The sequence below is a fragment of the Pleurodeles waltl genome, chromosome 2_1 (assembly GCF_031143425.1).
Source record: "Pleurodeles waltl isolate 20211129_DDA chromosome 2_1, aPleWal1.hap1.20221129, whole genome shotgun sequence".
NCBI lineage: Eukaryota > Metazoa > Chordata > Amphibia > Caudata > Salamandridae > Pleurodeles > Pleurodeles waltl.
Genome location: NC_090438.1, coordinates 899,157,108 through 899,175,285, shown reverse-complemented (window position 1 = coordinate 899,175,285; position 18,178 = coordinate 899,157,108). Strand labels below are relative to the sequence as shown.

General features: G+C 47.8%; 1 long non-coding RNA gene across 2 annotated transcripts in view; it reads right to left on the bottom strand.

Moving 5' to 3' along the window:
* Window positions 1-18,178, bottom strand: part of LOC138259239 (uncharacterized) — a 183,954-nt gene that overhangs the window by 127,360 nt on the left and 38,416 nt on the right. Inside the window, exon 4 of one of the 2 annotated variants that reach the window (XR_011198692.1) lies at window positions 9,895-10,009. The exons of the other annotated variant lie outside the window; for it this stretch is intronic. This is a non-coding gene — a long non-coding RNA (uncharacterized lncRNA). The remainder of the gene's footprint in view (window positions 1-9,894; window positions 10,010-18,178) is intronic. 2 annotated transcript variants of the gene reach the window in all.

Genomic DNA, 18,178 nt, shown 5'->3' with positions numbered 1-18,178 from the left:
TCTCGGCGTTGGTGTACGTGAAATGCCCAATAAAACTGAGAGACCTCGATTAATATCTGCAGCACATGAGGGGGCGGCATCTGCACATGCTGGTGTGGCTGCCACGATTTCACTTTTACAGGCTCGTTACTGGTGGCCTGGTCTCTATAAGGAGACAAAGCAATATGTCCTTTGTTGTGACGTCTGTCAACAAATTAAAGCTTCGACGGCTAGACGCCCGCAGCAGACATCCCTTCTGATTTCAAATAAGCCTTTACAGTGTGTGTACTTGGATCATTGTGGTCCGCTGACGCCAGATAGTGCATACAAATATATTTTGGTTGCTGTAGATTCGTGCTCCATATTTGTGTGGGTCTGGCCACAGCGCTCGGCTGACACTCAGACTGTTATTAAAGATTTGCGCATCTTTGTCGATACATTTGCAGTTGCAGCTTTTCATTCGGACCAGGGCCCTGCTTTTGCCTCTAAGGAATTCAGGGACACCATGGCTTCGTTGGGGGTCCAACTTCAATTCTCGTCTCCATTTCATCCCAAGGGAAATTCTGTTGTGGAGCATTTAAATCGTGATTTAAAGCAATCCTTAACGGCCAGAGTTATAGGTACGGGTCGTAGTTGGCTAGCCCACCTGTATGGAGTACAGAGAGCACTTAATAACTTGCCTAGAAGGTCCCTGGGGGGTCGTACTTCATATGAGTGCCTGTTTGGAACACAAATGAATGTTCCTGATCTAGATGGTCCTGGTGTGGAGGCAGCAGATACGCCCTTTGACATAAATGATTGTGTCACTGTTTTGCAGGATTTACAACAATTCCGTGAAGATAACTCTTCTGCAAGTGCTGCCTCCACAGGAATTAAGGATGAGCCAGTAACGCCTACTGGTTGGATACCCAGGATTGGGGATCTAGTGCGTGAAAAGGTCGCAGTAAAGAAAGAATTTGGTCCTTCTTATCGAGCACCAGTCCCTGTGTTAGGGGTTAGCGGCACGAGAACTGTAATTTTACTGCCGCTGCACGGGGCCAAAGGAAATCGCTTTGTTTCCATTGATAATGTCAAGTTACAACAAGTGGCCGATTCTGGACAGCAGACCAAGAGGGACACCCAGTAGTTCCGGAATCCCTCTCACTACTGGGGAAGAAGTCCTGCTGCAGGTGATTTGCACCGATGCTGTTTCCTCTCCGAGAATGGGGAGGGTGGAAGATGATCTTGCGATTGTTCCACAGACAACGATTAGTTTGGAGTCTTTTGATCAAGTTGCTGTACGTTCTACTGATGTTTCTGAACATGTGGTTTATAGCGTGCCTAGGCGAGAGCCACCATCTGCTTCTCTGTTCACGATTGCACCTTTTGCAAGAACTGCCTCTGGCTGCTTCAACGACACTAGTGATGCAGTGTCAGATTCGTCCTCATTGTCTTCAATCCGAGGTCCACGTAAGCTGCTGCGTTGGCTTACACGCACATATTTTGTTTTTCCTTGGAACTATTTGTGGCTTATTATGGCTGTAATGACTATTTTTTTGTGGTTGGGATTTGTGGTTACTTTTTTTTTGGTAATACATGGTCATTTTCTTCCTGAACAATCTGACATTGAGCACGTGGAGATGGTGTTGAAACCACATTTTTCATCTCATATGGTTCGAAGAGACTTGCCCAATGTGAACATTTCTGCAATACCGATTCCGGATGGGATTGTGTGGGATAAAGTAATGTTTGATATATATTGTCCCACTGAATTGATTCAAATACCATATTTCCTCAAGTTATCAATGAATTATATTGCTATACCAGGCATTGTTTCTGATGATTGGGATGTGAAGACAGTAGATTCTATGCTGACTGAATTGAAATATTATACTGTCTATGACGATGAAGATGCTTACCTATTTAGAGATAATCATGGTGACATGTTTTGCTACAATTATTATGGACACCACGTTATTCATAAAGCGAGTAGCCCTAAATCGATATTTGAATATGTGCAATGGGAACATTGCCCGACTCCTCCACAGGGGAGTTCTAAAACGTATTATGATAAATTTGCATATTTTTCTGGGCATAATCAACAAAATGCTAAGTCTTACTATTTTAAAGTTACTCCGTATGCTAATAAGCAAATGTTATTGACCGATACTAAATTACTGTATTCGAATTTGTTTGTATCTAAACTTTCGGTTGAGGGGTATGAATATTGGTTTAAGACTGTTGATTTAAAAAGTGTCTGGGGAACGAAAAATTGGCAAATGCAAGGCAGGGACACATTATTTAGGGCATGTATTATCCCTGTGCAGATGATTTTCCTCAATGACACAGTACAACAGACTAGCTGTTTGGGCTTAGCAAAGATTGGTGAGTTAAATTTGACTGGTGTACCTGTCCCTTCCAAATTGAACAATTGGGAACGATATGTTAATGGCACGTTTAATGAGTTTACACACTGGGTCCAGAATGGTACGCTTAACACTTCATTGGTACATCCGGGTGGGTGGTTATTATGGCCCGTAGACACTAATAAGTGTCCTCAACGTTTTGTCACCTCTTCAGCGGGGTTCAGGACTAGTAGGGCAGACCCTCCCTACATATCACCAGAACATGCTGATATCATAACTACATACAGCGTGGGAAAGCTTTGTCAGCAATGGTTAAAGTCATCCACGCTGGATGCAGTTAAATCACATCTCACGTTGCTGTCTAATGATACTGACTTACAAGATTTTTTGTCAGGACCGAAGATGCCACAGAAGAAGCGTTTTTTATATGAAGTATATAATGAGATTTGGAAGCTTTCACAACAAGAGGCGGCGGCCCGGTTGAGACAAATTGATCAGGAAAATCTGATACAGGCTTTGTCTGTTGTGGATAATGGGATACATACCCTTTCAGACCGTGTTTACACAATTGACAACATCGTTTCCTCTGCTATAGACATTATTAAATCGGATATGTCTTCTTTATATCATGGGCAGAGTCAGACGCGGTCCATCATGCAGCTGGGTTGGACTCTACAGACCTTGAAGGCAGGTCGCGTCCTGTGGCAGCACATTCGTGCAAGGGAGATATTTGTTTCCTTTAATTTGACTCGTCAACAACAGCTGATGGCTAAAAAGGAAGCGACGTATGTTATGTTAAATATTGAAAAATTGGAGAAACTGCCTTTTATGGTTGCTGAGATTCCGTCAGCTGAGTGGTTGATTCATGGGGTTATTAATCTGCCTATCTCCACTCTGCAATTTACTTCTTGTTTGAAGCGCCTTCCGGTGGGTAGATACGAACGTTTGGGAGACAGTTACATACACGAGGTGTGGGAGCTTCCCTTTCTATACAAATATATTAATGGTTTGAGGGAGGTTTTTCTTAGCGGTAGCGAATGTGAAACTTCTGTCATCCATTCCATGGTTTGTAAACAGCTGTCCTTGCACGGGGCGTGTAATGCTTTGATTGCTAACTTAGCTTGTTATCTGAAGGGAGTTCCAGTCCCAGTTATTAAAAACACTTTCCAGGTGCTTTCTAACGGCAGTTACATTCTTCTTAACAGCGAACACTGTTGTGGCATGCGTGCCGGAATAGTTTACGTTGTCGTTGTCACCAAGGCCGTTACGTGCTGCGGGAATGTGTTGTTTCCCCCCACTCAAATTAGGGAGGTAGCAGACATCTGGCCTCATATTGCTACTTCCAAAGTAAATTTCGAGAAGTTGAGTCGATTAAAGGCTCTATTGTTTCAAAAGCATGTGGCCCTTACATCTGCCAGCGAGACCTACGCACTTCAGGTGGCAAGGTCCCTTTTGAATACTGTACTAACTTTCCGAGTCACTTTGGTGAACTTGTGGGATGTACATTTAATGCATCCAGCACTACTGGAATTGCACATTTTTTCAAAGCCGTTGGTGTTGGTTTTGCTCACACCTTCTCTTCCATATTCGGTTTAATACCTTCGGCTATACACTCTATTTTCGGAAGCATTTTTGGGGGTTTCCCGATTACTTTGGCTTTATTGGCTGGAGTCTTGCTTTTGCTGCTGTTCTTTCGCAATGGCTGTCCCGCCACGACGAGATACCATGTTGGCGCTCCCGTCAGCGCAGCTGTGTCGTGAACGCATGATGCAGCATTTTGGAGCAACACTCCTGGGTCATTTGGAGTGTGACTGGTCTCTGACATTCCGGCCAGTTTTGGATTGTGTGCAACCCGTGTTTCGGTGCCTCTGGTGCTCGTTTGAACATGCACTGGCTCTCTGTCTCTCACTGCAGCACCATCCAGTGGTCAATGCTGATCTGTTGATGTTCCCGATTAGGGCTCATTCCCAGACTTGTGCACTACGGTTGCGTTTGCTTCGTGAGGCAGTTTATGAGATTCCCTTCCTGGAGGAAGATGGTATTGTCTCATTCATAGGCCCTGCACGGGGTGCCGCCCTGAATGCTTTTAGGGCTTTGGAACACACCTGCTCATGGTACTTTTTGACATATATCGAAGTGGAGGAATTCCTGCTTTCTATTGCTTCTGTCGGACAATTGGATTTTTTTTTTCTCTTCTCAATGAAGCAAAAATTGACATTATATTGGATTTGGCTTTATCGTCACATGCTTCCCAAATTTATGACTTTATTGTCCTCTGACCTTGTCGAAATGTATCTTTTTATGTTTTGTTGATATCTGGGGCATATTTTTATTTTCTTAGAACCACTTGCTACCGACAAGGGGAGGGTGTAGTGTGGTCAGTTTTACGTATCCTTTGCGCATTAGCTTCAGGCTTTAGGCCTTTGTGAGTTTTGCCCTGGATGTATTTTATTCCTTTGCTCGCAGCTTAGAGCCTCCGAGCACTTTGCTCTAAATGCTTTTATTTGGCTTCGTACTGTTATTTTTCAAATAGCCAGTTCTACGGTCTTGTTTTATATTTCATATCACAGCATTTAGCCTATTTCAGCATTGGAGTTCTCCATAACACATTCTTGTTCACTCTGTGCTTCAGTCAAGGATACAGTCTGGTACATTGCCGATAGACGTGGTAGGAGTTTGGTCTTTGGCATTCCTGCGTAGGGACATTTTGTGATCACGCTGACATGTTAGTTATAAAAACACTTCCTTGTCCTAATACACGCAAAAGGGAGATTCCGACCAGGGAACCACAACTAGACGCTGACTGCCTCATTGCAGATGCTGAACCAGATCACAGGCCTTTGCTCAGGTATGAGGGTTTATGTCTCCCGAGGGATTCAGAAAGGCAAGTTAGAAGCTTAACATGCTGTGCTCGAAATAAAACTAGCAGAGGGAGAGTAGAAACTGCTAAACACCATGATAGCGTTATTCTTATGTTTTACTCTCCTAGTGACTATTTCAATCCTACTGTGTTGTATGGTTCTGGTTATTGCGGCTCACGCCTAAATGTCTAAAATGCAGTCATTTTATTAAAACATTATATAAAACTTATACTGCCTTTGTCATTTTTATATGAGATCATACTGTAAATGAGAGAGTTGGTTTGGATCTGAGTGACCACGACTTCCCTGAGAAGTTCCAAAGATGTCATGCGCTCGGCTGCCCAATCATCTCTTCCCCTTGGGAGAAATGAGGCACTGCTAGTTAGCGGGAGCAAAACCGGGCTTAGGGTGACAGAGGTCCTTCCAATTGGGTCCGACTCAGTCCCCCACACCGTGAACGACCCTGCTGCCTAGAAATCCAGTAGTCTCATTTAGGATAATGAGAGCCCACGCGACAACCCTGTAATGCTGAAGCAAAGACTTGAAAATGAGCAATACATTGCAAACAGCATTAATGATGTTTCAACATGAATCTCTGCAATGCAAAAGGTTAGCTTACTGCATTAACACATAATGCATGAATTATTACATTTAATCAGAGTTGGTTTATCGCATTACGTCGCCCATAGAGAGCGCACTGTCCTGATGTTGACAACTTCCCTTGAGTGTATGTGCAAAAGGCCACAGTAAAAATTTCCATACATCTTCTGAAGTGTTTGAGTCCTACCCGTAATGAGCAGACAGGTTATGATTTTTGTGCTCGCAAAAGTTTGCATTCAGATTTTTTCATAAGAAGTGCAAGAGCCATCTCTGAAGTGAGTCGCAATTGCAGAAGGGATTGAGTGCAATGTCATTTGGTCCGTGCTCGGATTGGTTGGTTAGTGAGAAAAGTCCCACAAAGATTGGTGGACAAGGCTGTGCTGCAATAGTTTGAGAACAGCTCATGAATGAGGTTGTGAGATTGAAAATTACTTCCTGGTTTCATAGATTTTGTGTTTGTGAATTGTGAGGTTTTTCAAAGCTTTAAGCAGTGCGTTGAGATGAGATGACTTTTTTCCAGTTAGGGATGGTGAGCCTACTCCACATTGGGATAAACTAACCTTTGAAGTAATGGAAGAGAGAGGAGTTTCAGCAGGCCTTTGAGTGAATCAATAGTGCAAATTAACTGAGAAAGAAGGCACCTTAGCTTTTCATAGTTACGGAACCCTTAATTTGAGAATTTTAGAGAATTCAAGGAGGGTGCTATATAAGCCCCTTCCAATACCTGTACAATTTGAAGCACTTGCTATATGGGAATTAGATGCAAGACAAAAAGAGGCTCAGAAATTTGAAAGGAGAATGAGGACAGCAGAGAAGACGCTAGCAGAAGCTAGGCGGGATGCAGAGTAGAGAATGTGGAGCAGAGCACTTAGTCTGAGTAATGAATTTATTAAGGCACTTTTTAAGGTTCGAACAGAGGAAACATGTAGGTCAAATGCAGAAACATGAATACACTTACAAAAATAATCACAATGGTAGAATAATAATGATCATAAACACAAACAATGAAAATACACTACTTTAATCATAGATTATATATCTGCATATACAGTGATTATATCTTCATGCACAACACAAAGCTAAAAATGAGTATTAAAAATGCATCACCATGGGACGAGGTAAAGACATCATCTCTTTGCCAGCATCAAGCCAGGAACCCAGACAACTGCCGAAAGATAGAACTACCCTCAATGGGAATGAACCTGGCAATGGCATCCCCCTCCTGGAATGAGTTCAATCTAATCCCAGTCGTCAAGTTGCCCTCTTAAATACCTTAAACAAACTGGAGAGGAGAATTTTAGAAATTCCCCCCTCCCATATTGTAAGTTGTTGTTAAAATGTTGGCTGTACCAGTCCGTGTTGAAAGAGCACGTTAGAGATTTGGCCACATCCCAGGGTGCACTCCCAAGGCTATAAAGTTTCCTGCCGTGCCACAAACACTCTACTCTGGTACATCTTATCATTTGTGGTCTTCACTCCCCCATGTTATGTACCTGCCCTTGGTGGAAAAGAGCACGAAGAGTGTAAGAATGAGCGAAAAACATGCTACACAAGTTGTGCGTGGAAAAGTACCTGCACCACCAATGTGACGGTGTTTAAAGCTAAGTTAAGCACGAAATGGAGTCTGTGGTTAAGATGGAGCAGTGGTTAAATACAGATATCATTACACTCCATCCTTTGACCAACGACTCTCATAACAAACAGGTCTAAAATCAAGCAAATTAGGTATGCATTGTACACAGTAACACAACGTTATGACTATAGAAATCATCACAAGTATCCCACCCAAGACATTACGTAATTGTCCGAAATCAGGCAACCACTGGAATAACCAATCCCACACACCTTATTCACATCTTGTTTTACTCCCTTCACCAATTCAGGTAAAGCATCAATATGGGATTGGATGGATTTAGAACGGTCTGACAAATTGAAGAAACACATGCCTTTAAATTCAGAGCACCCCTAATCATGCTTTAATAGTAAGTAATCTATAGCAGCTCTGTTTTGCAATGCAGCTTTTCTAGTACCACGTATATTTGGTAAAATTTCATATAAAGCAATAGAAGCGTGATTAATATTGTTAACTATTAAGCATGCCAACTTATTGATCTTTCGAGTGTTATAATAGAAAGCCTCAAGCTCACATATTCTGATTGGGATAATAATGTCCGAATCACAGTCCTCACTTCATTGAACTGGGTCCCTAGGATAACAAGTATGTACAGAGTTAAATGGAAACATCATGAGTCCTAATCATGTCAAGGTACACAGTCCACTGGTTATATTAGCAGGAATATAGGTTAAGCGGATATTTCCACACAAGAACAACCAGCCTCCTGGTAATTTAACATGCTTGACGTGACTGGCAGCAGTCACCAGTTGATGACAAGCCATGAGGTTGGTTACGTTTTTGCAATGTTAATCCATTCGGTAAAAACACAGAGTTTGATGTTCCCACGGAATCTTTTGAGAAGATCCCATTGTTGCCCCTAGGTGCAGTTGAGCACATTTTCCAATGTTACGCAGATTACAAGATATCCGATAACAGACATCACCTGTGGTGATACTGTATGTAATTTTTTGCATCAAATTATTCAATTTTTCATCTGTCGTTTCTTGGCAAAACCTACAATACTTGTAGTGGCCGAAATGGGATATTACTTCAGGTTGGTGGCATTGGAAATATCCAGCAGGACAATTGCAGGTGTAGGTATTGCAACTAAATAGCTTGATAGAACATCCACTATACTTTGCATGGATCCCATGCAAAAGTCTGACCTTTTGAGCATGACTCGTGCCAGGTGGGTCCAAATATTCTCAGTGAAGTTCAGCAGAGATGGCACTCAACGTGGTTGGTCAATCAAGTTGGCGTTGGGGGTTTTTGGTCCCTCCTGAACCCACATACCCAAAAGGAGACCACACAGCACAGTCATTGCATTGTAGTATGATCTGTAAAAGAGACAAGTATGATCATTCTCGCAAATAACATTTGTCTGCTGGGACATGCTCCCATGTTTCCCACGCAGATTTCATAACCAGGAGGATATTATCTTTCCCTTTGCAATGATTTCTGCTGGTTCAGAAGGATGATTTGGGGATTCCACACACACCTTAGCACCACGGTTTTTGTCTGTTGAACCAAAACCTCCCTCCTCACGTACTGTGAGGAAGGACTGGAGCAATCCTCTTTTTTACTCTTCCTCCATACACTGAAATAATGACAATGTGTGCAATTCTGCCTCCAGATTGTATTATCAAGTCAGTGTCTCCACTATTCAGGAGAATGGTTTTGATCTCTCCTTGGTAGTCTGCATCGGTCACTCCCCCAACTTCTGAAAACTGTTGAGTGCAGTCAATCCAAAATGCTCTGGGGGAATCTTTATTCTGAATCCTGTTTCACAAAGTGCTATGTTTATCGGTTTTGTATGCTTTTAAAGCATGTAAGTCAAGACCTGCAGATTCTGGTGTGGCTCTGTAAGGAGCTAAGGCTCCAGGTTTTATTTCCCAGTACATGATGGGGTTGGCGGCCATGTGGGGTTGTATCTGCAATGCAGAGGTTAACATTCTTATCAAGGGAGTCTCAGCATTTGTTAGTGGTCTGTTATTCAGAATCTGGAGAAATGCTCTCTCCAGTTTTTCAAGGTTCCATCTGATAATTTTTGTAATTGTGCTTTCAGCAAGCCGTTCATTCCCTCAATCAGTCCTAAGGCTTGTGGTTAATATGCAATGTGTTAAATCCACTCAATCTTGTGTTGTACACAGTACACTTGTACCAATTTTCCTTTGAAGTGTGACTCATTGTCACTCTGGACCTGGAGTGTTACTTCATAATATAACATTAACTGGTCCAAAGTTTTAATGGTATTGTGCTGAGTAACACGTTTACTGGGGACAACGATCAGGTAACCAGAATTGGTGTGCAGTACTGTACAAGCGTATTGACAACCACAACTAATTGGTAGTGGCTAAATTAAATAAATTTGCAATATTGACCTTTAACAGTTTTCAGTACAGATCTCTGTTGTGTGTGTTGACAAATAGGACATTGTAAAATCACAGTTTTTATCAAATCTAGGAGAATGTGTATCCCTCTATTATCTGCCTACCTGTAAGTGGCTTTCTCTCCCAGATGTCCACACTTTTGGTGCACCCATTTAGCCATTCCCACCAAGTCAGAATCCTGTGTTGCCACCTCTGCCTCTGAGATTTTGACTTTGTCGTCTGCAAGGGAATTGAACCAGCATTCTAGTGAATCAATGAGACAGTGAGCATCCAGACGTCAAGTTGCCCTCTTAAACACCTTAAACAAGCTGGAGAGGATAATTCTAGAAACTCCCCCTCCCATATTGTAAGTTGTTGTTAAAATGTTGACTGTATCAGTTCGTGTTGAAAGAGAACGGTAGAGATTTGGCCACATCCCAAGGTGCGCTCCCAAGACCAAACTGTTCCTTGCCATGTAATAAACATTCTCCTCTAGTACATCTTATCATCTGTGTTTTTCACTCCTCCTTGTTATGTACCTGCCCTTGGTGAGAAAGAGCACGAAGAGTGAAAACATGAGCGAAAATATACATGTGACGGTGTTTAAAGCTAAGTTAAACACAAAATGGAGTCAGTGGTCAAGATGGAGCAGTGGTTAAATGCAGATATCATTACATACATTTGATGTTAATGAAATGGAACATGACTGCCTCGATGTTACTGAACTCTGCACCAAACCCAGACCTGATATTCAGGGTACTCCTTTAGAAGAGAATGACCAATTTGTCTTTGTTAATGGCTCCTGTTTAAGAGACAGTGAAGGAACTCTAAGAGCTGTTTATGCAGTTTGCACACTCTCAGGGGTAGTCGAAGCTTCATGGCTTCAAAAAGTCATTTCTGCCCAATTAGCTGAATTGGTTGCTCTTACAAGAGCATGCTGCGTATCTAAGCAGCTCAAAGTATAAAATTCACAGATAGTAAAGATTTGGTGTTTTCCCTGATTTCGGGCAGTTATGGCACCAGCGAGGTTTCATGACTCAATAGGATCCCCCATTTGAAATGGTGAAAGACTTCATAACTTTTTAAATGGTGAAAGAATTCATAAAGTTACCTGAGAAGATTGCGTTTGTCAAATGTGTGACCCACCAGAGGTCAAATGCCTGTGTAACGTTGGTTAATGCTTATGCTGACCAAATTCCCAGATATTGTGCGCCTTTTATGAAGAGTGGAGTAATAAAAGTGTCACCATTGAGGCAAATCACCACATCTTGCTGCCAGTGGTTGATACCTAGGGTGAAATTAAGAGGGAGCAGGAAGAAGCTACATAGGAAGAACAAAGAGGTTGGATAAAAGCGCGTTGTGCTCAGAGGAAGTGACATGATGTCTGGGTTTTAAATAAAGGGAGATATTGCCAGATTGTTTATTGGACTTGATGGCGCGATACTATCATGGTCAGGTTAATCTTGGCAGAGATGCAATGATTTGCACATTCAAGCAGACATGGTACAACCCCAGATATAGATTAGTTGCACAAGCGGTTTGTCACAGATGTGTTACATGCCAAAAAATGAATGTGGGGAAACTTACAGTGGTTAATTTGAACCACATAGGCAGATCAGGAGGCCAATTTAACAGAATGTAACTTGACTTCATTGAGATGCCTGCTTGCAAATGGCTTGTAATATGTTTTAGTTATTGTGTGTGTCTTTTCCAAGTGGATCATGCTTATCCAACACTTATGAATTATAATCTGACTGTACCTAAGCTTCTGCTATGGCAACTAATACCAAGGTATGGATTGTCGACTTCTTTGGAATCAGATCGAGGAACTCCTTTTAATAATGAGATCATAAAGTTCTTGTGGGTGCAGCACTGAACATTGAACAAAAATTGCATTGCAGTTACAGACCAGAGGCATCTGAATTGGTGGAGCAAATGAATGGAGCACTGAAAGCTTGATTGGCAAAGGTTTGTGCCTCTACAACATTGAAATGGGTTGAAGCATTGCCACTTGTTTTGATGCGCATGTGTAGTACCCCTGACAGCAAGACAGGTCTGTCCCACCATGAGATAGTGATGGGGTGTGCAAGGAGACTACCAGCAGTTCCTGCAAATGCACTTGTGAACGTAACAGACAATTTAGTGCTGGATTATTGCAAGGATCTAGCTGTTGTGGTTCCTTCTTTGTCTCATCAGGTTGAAGCAGCAACAGTTAAAACGACCCAAAAACAGTGTCACAGCCTGAAGGCAGGCAATTGGGTCGAAGTTAAAAAGCACGTGAGGAAGACTTGACTAAAGTTGTTAAGGTCCATATCAAATCATCTTGGTGACGGCAACAGATGTGAAGTGTTCTAGTCTTTCAGACTGGATACACGCAAGCCACACACACAAACTTCTGCATCCTCTTGAAAACACAGAGGGGGTGATTCTAACCCTGGCGGTCGGTGATAAAGCGGCGGCCAACCCGCCAACAGGCCGGCGGTCCAAAAAATGGAATTCTGACCCTGGCGGGAACCGCCAACACAGCCCGCCACATTAACACTCCGACCGCCACGGCGGGACCGACAGACAGCGCGGCGGTCACCGCCAACAGCCAGGCGGCAGACAATGTTCCGCCCACACTATCATGACCGGCCAATCCGCCACCTTTTCCGGGGCGGGAGCACCGCCGATAAAAACACGGCGGAAACAGACTACGAACGGGAAAACGCGCACCTCTACGCACTCCACGAGGAAGGAGGACAGCATGGAACCCGAATTAAACATCCTACCTGCTCTCGTCTACCTGCTCATCTACCATGAGTACGAACGCCGGTTCAGACGACAACAGTGAGTACTGCACCTACGACACAGGGGAGGGGGGAGGACGAAAGGTCACGTGCACACACATACGCGATACACCCACCCCCCCAAACCATGTACACACCAATGCAGAGCAACAAGTCACAGTGAAACCACCCAAACCCCCGTAAAGAAAACAAGGACATAATTACTGTAAATAGTGACCCGAAATTTATGGGAAATAAAAACCACTGATAAGTCACGGTCAAATAGCAATAACAACTCAAAAATCCAAATTCAATATCCAGTGCACAACGAAAAACCGAGGCAATAAGTCCTGCACAACTGACGAGATTCGAAGTGTCCGTGGGCCAAAGTGTAGCAACACGAGGGCAAAGCCCACACAGGAGACCTGAGTCCTTTGGAGAGAACACTGCAGGGGCATCTGATGTAAAAACTACAGGCACCTCAGGGGGAAGGGAAGGGGGGGGCACCACAGCCACATGAGTCCACGACGCCAGATCCACGAAGGGGCCACCATGCCCACTCGGCCATCCTGGGGAGTGCAAAGCCACAGTCTCTCAAGTCTCTACAGTGGGTGGCTTGGCCACTCGGCCATCCTGGGGAGTGCAAAGCCACAGTCCATCAGGTGGAATACAGTCTCCACTGGTCAAGGAGGAGGCATGGTGGGCACAGTGAACCGTTAACAGTGCTTGACAGGAAGGGCCCAGCAGAGCGGTGCTTGAGATGGCGGGGCCCAGCGGAGCGGTGCTTGAGACGGCGGGGCCCAGCGGAGCGGTGCTTGAGACGGCGGGGCCCAGCGGAGCGGTGCTTGTGATGGAGGGCCCAGCGGAGCGGTGCTTGAGATGGCGGTGCCCAGCGGAGCGGTGCTTGAGATGAAGGGCCCAGCGGAGCGGTGCTTGAGACGGCAGGGCCCAGCGGAGCGGTGCTTGGGATGGAGGGCCCAGCGGAGCGGGTCTTGGGATGGAGGGCCCAGCGGAGCGGTGCTTGAGATGGCGGTGCCCAGCGGAGCGGTGCTTGAGACGGCGGGGCCTAGCGGAGCGGTGCTTGGGATGGAGGGCCCAGCGGAGCGGTGCTTGGGATGGAGGGCCCAGCGGAGCGGTGCTTGAGATGGCGGTGCCCAGCAGAGCGGTGCTTGAGATGAAGGGCCCAGCGGAGCGGTGCTTGAGATGGCGGGGCCCAGCGGAGCGGTGCTTGGGATGGAGGGCCCAGCGGAGCGGTGCTTGAGACGGCAGGGCCCAGCGGAGCGGTCCTTGAGACGGCGGGGCCCAGCGGAGCAGTGCTTGGGATGGAGGGCCCAGCGGAGCGGTGCTTGAGATGGCGGTGCCCAGCGGAGCGGTGCTTGAGATGAAGGGCCCAGCGGAGCGGTGCTTGAGACGGCGGGCTCAGCGGAGCGGTGCTTGAGACGGCGGGGACCTGTTCAGCGGTGCTCTTCTGCACGGCGGGGCCCTGTTCAGCGGTGCTCTTCTGCACGGCGGGGCCCTGTTCAGCGGTGCTCTTCTGCATGGCGGGGCCCTCTTCAGCGGTGCTCTTCTGCACGGCGGGCCCCTCTTCAGCGGTGCTCGTCCAGTAGGTCAAGGGAGCCAGACCTGGCCTGGACTCCCTGCTCAGTCGCCCTCCGACCGTGCTGTTGCTGGACCCTTCGGTGACGGAGTCCTGGGCCCTTTGGTGTCCTTCCTAACACCCGGGATGGGGCTTGTGGGCCCCTCCTGCTCCGCGCTCCTGCTGGCTGACTTTTCCGCCCTGCTGCCCTTTCGCTCCTTAGATGGGGCTCTCGGGCCCTTGCCTCCCCTAGCTGTTTTGACTGATGAAGTGGGAGAACTTGGCTCCTTGGGGGCAGCCGTGTCAGTCCTCTCACGGCGGCCCTTTAGCTTCCTGGTCTTCTTGCCTGGTGGGGGTCTGGCTGTCCCCTTGCTGCTGATTGAGGTGTCACTGCTGGCAAAGGGTGGGCTCCAGAACCCATGCACCACAGTGACACTCGAAGCTGGGCTGGTGGTGGCTGAGGTGCTCTTGGGACTCTTTGCAGATGGAGGGGGTGGGTCAGTGGAGGGAAAGAGGTCAAGATTAGCAAGGAAAACTTTCTTAGGACCAAGGTAAAAGGTAGGAGAAGTGGAGATGGAAGTGGAGGAAGAGGATGTGGTTGTAGGAGAGTCAGGTGTGCTGTCTTTGGGTGCAGGTGCATGTGCTGGAGGCTGTCGTGAGGTGGATGGCTGTTGGGTGGGTGGCTGCCTGCGTTTGTGTGTCTTGGAAGAGGGGGTGACAGACACAGTGGGAGAGGACACAGGGGACGTGTAAATGGTAGTGGGGGTGGTGACTGCACGTGTGTGGACTGGACTGGAGGGTGTGCTGGTGATGGAAGCACTGGCTGATGGTGGTGTGCATGCAGGTGTGAGTGTAGACGTCACAGGGAGGGAGGAGGGAGACGAGGAGGAGGGGGACACAGAGGTGGTAGTGACTGTTGGAATGTCTGCATCTGGGTGTTGCTTGCGTGAATGCTTGTGGGTTCTGTGGTGCTTGTGTCTGGATGAGCTGCCCTTGGGTGTTGAGGTGTGTGCAGGCTGGTCTGATGGTGTGGATGGGATAGGCTGAGGAACAGGAGACAGAGACAGGCTGGAGGCAGTCAGAAGAGGGAAGCTGGAAACAGGGACAATGGCTGCCGTCAGTGCTGAGGCCAGAGCATTGAACGATCGTTGATGGGCAGCCTGACCCGAATGAATGCCCTCCAGGTAGGCATTCCTCCGATGCACCTCCCTTTCTACCCCCTGGATGGCATTCAAAAGGGTAGTCTGCCCAACAATGAGTGTCCTGAGGAGATCAATGACCTCCTCACTGAGGGCAGCAGGGGTAACAGGGGCAGGGGCTGAGGTGCCTGGGGCGAAGGAGACGCCCGCCTTCCTGGGCGAGCGGGCACGGAGCGTAGGCTGAGGGGCTGCTGGGAGGGCGGGGCTGGTGTGCTGGGTGGCGGCTGTACCTGTAGAGGCGGGGGGCCCGGATGTTGCCGCCACCGCTAGGGAGCTCCCACCCTAGGACGTGTCGCTGGTGTCACCACCGGTCCCCGTTGTGGTGCTCCCCTCGCCCTCCGGATCACTGGTGCCCTCGGTGTCTGTTCCTGGTCCCACCGGGGCCTTGTGACTTGCAGCTCCCTCGTGCTCCGATGCCAATTCTCCTCCGCCTGATGATGCTAATGCACAGATGCACAAGAAGACGAAGAAGAAGGGTGGGGGGAGAAAAACGAAGACCAGGTTGAGTGCATGCAATGTCAACACCGTTGGCGGAGAGGACAGACACAGGAGCCTCATGCACTAAGCCGCGCATTCGGGGTACACTACTCAGTACTTCTGACTAGGACTACAGGTCTAGAGACGACAAAGGCGCACATGTGTGATGCTGGACCATCGATAGCTGTACTTGTCACCCTACAGAGGTGGGGGCCGGGAGCACAGGGCCATGCCTAAAGGAGAGGACTACACTACAGAAAGCGCCCTGGCCTAATGTCACCCCCAACCCTCCTCCCCCACCCAGACGCCTCCACTGCGCAGAGAGATAGCAGAATGTGCTGATACTCACCCCCTTGTGTCTGCTGTGATGTCCTCAAGCGCCCATCCAAATCAGGGTAGGCCACCGCCAGGATCCGGGACATCAGGGGGGTCAGGGTACGACTGGCACCCCTCCTACGTTGGGAGGCCATCCCCAGCAGTGACTCGGCGGTCTTCCTGGTCCCGCGGCAGATGTCCTCCCACCTCTTGCGGCAGTGGGTGCCCCGTCTGACGTGGACCCCCAGGGCCCGGACTTCCTTGGCGATGGCACGCCATATGTCCACTTTCTGATGGGCGCCGACCTATTTGACATGTACAGGATGGGAAGGAGAAATCATCATATTCCTGCATGTTAGATGCGATTGGCCCCCCCTCCCCAACCTTGCCATAAGGCACATGCTCTCATCTGTCGTGCGTTGCACTCCTCATTCGCCCCCCACCCCACCAACTTAGCATCCACCCCACTCCACACAGGCATAGCCCATTCAATGTGCACCCAGTGTACTTACCTGTTGGTCTGGAGGACCGTAGAGTAACGCTTACTGGGGGAGGACCCCGTCCACGAGCTTCTCCAACTCTTCGGAACTGAAGGCGGGGGCCCTTTCCCCAGTCGCAGCAGCCATTGTCACTTCCAGACCGAGGTCACAGCAGCACTTGCAGTATAGGTCCTCTCCTGTGGAAGATCAGGTCTCGAGTGATTAAGCAGATAGAAAATGGCGGTCACGCCCACGGCGGTGCGTACCGCGGCGGTGCGTACCGCGGCGGTGCGTACCGCGACCGCCGGCGCACCTCGTCATTGGCTCCTGAAACCCATAGGCCTCAATGTTAGCCAATGCGGCTTCGTATAGCGGTCTTCGACCGCCTACCGCCACGGTGTGCCACGCCAGCGCATTGACCTCACATCCCATTGTCCCACTTCACAGGTCAGGAAGCCGCCATTTCAAGGGCCCACATGGCATAATTGGCACTGCGCCACACAGGCCTAGGCCTTGCATTGACACACATACACGCCTTTCAAGACATAGATAATCGTGTGCTATGCATGCAGTGGTGAAGGTACCTGTGACTTGCTTGACTCTGTGCTCCATGTTGTCCTTCCTAGGCACCGTCCGCTGGGACTTGCGAGGAGAAGGATGAATCCTCGCGTGTACCGACCGCTGGTGGACCTGTCGACAATGGAAGAACGCCACATCATACTACGATACCGACTTGACCGAGCCACTATACATGAACTGTGTGCCCAGCTGGAGCCAGCCCTGATGTCCCCCATCCGCCAACCCACAGGAATTCCCCCTCTAGTGCAGGTTCTGTCAGTCCTCCATTTTCTGGCAAGTGGCTCATTCCAGACAACAGTGGCCATGTCATCTGGAATGTCTCAGCCTATGTTTTCAAAAATCTTGTCTAGAGTGTTGTCTGCCCTGACGAAACACATGCAGCGCTACATTGTATTCCCTGAGGAGGTAGATTTGGCCACTGTGAAGGGTGATTTTTATGCCCTTGGACATATCCCCAACATAATTGGTGCCATTGATGGGACCCATGTGGCTTTAGTACCCCCAAAAGACGATGAGCAGGTGTACAGAAACAGGAAAAGTTACCATTCGATGAACGTCCAGGTGGTCTGTTTGGCTGACCAGTACATCTCCCATGTGAATGCCATGTTCCCTGGGTCAGTGCATGACGCGTATGTGATGCGAAATAGCAGCATCCCTTATGTGATGGAACAGCTACAGAGACAACGTGTGTGGCTAATTGGTGACTCTGGTTACCCCAACCTGCCTTGGCTATTGACCCCAGTGAGGAATCCCCGGACCAGGGCAGAGGAACGGTACAATGAGGCCCATGGGCGAACTAGGAGGGTCATTGAAAGAACCTTTGGCCTCCTGAAGGCCAGGTTTAGGTGCCTACATATGACAGGGGGATCCCTGATGTACTCACCAAAGAAGGTGTGCCAGATCATCGTGGCCTGCTGTATGCTTCACAATCTGGCATTGCGACGTCAGGTGCCCTTCCTGCAGGAGGATGGTCCAGATGGTGGGGTTGAAGCAGCTGTGGAGCCTGCGGAGAGTGA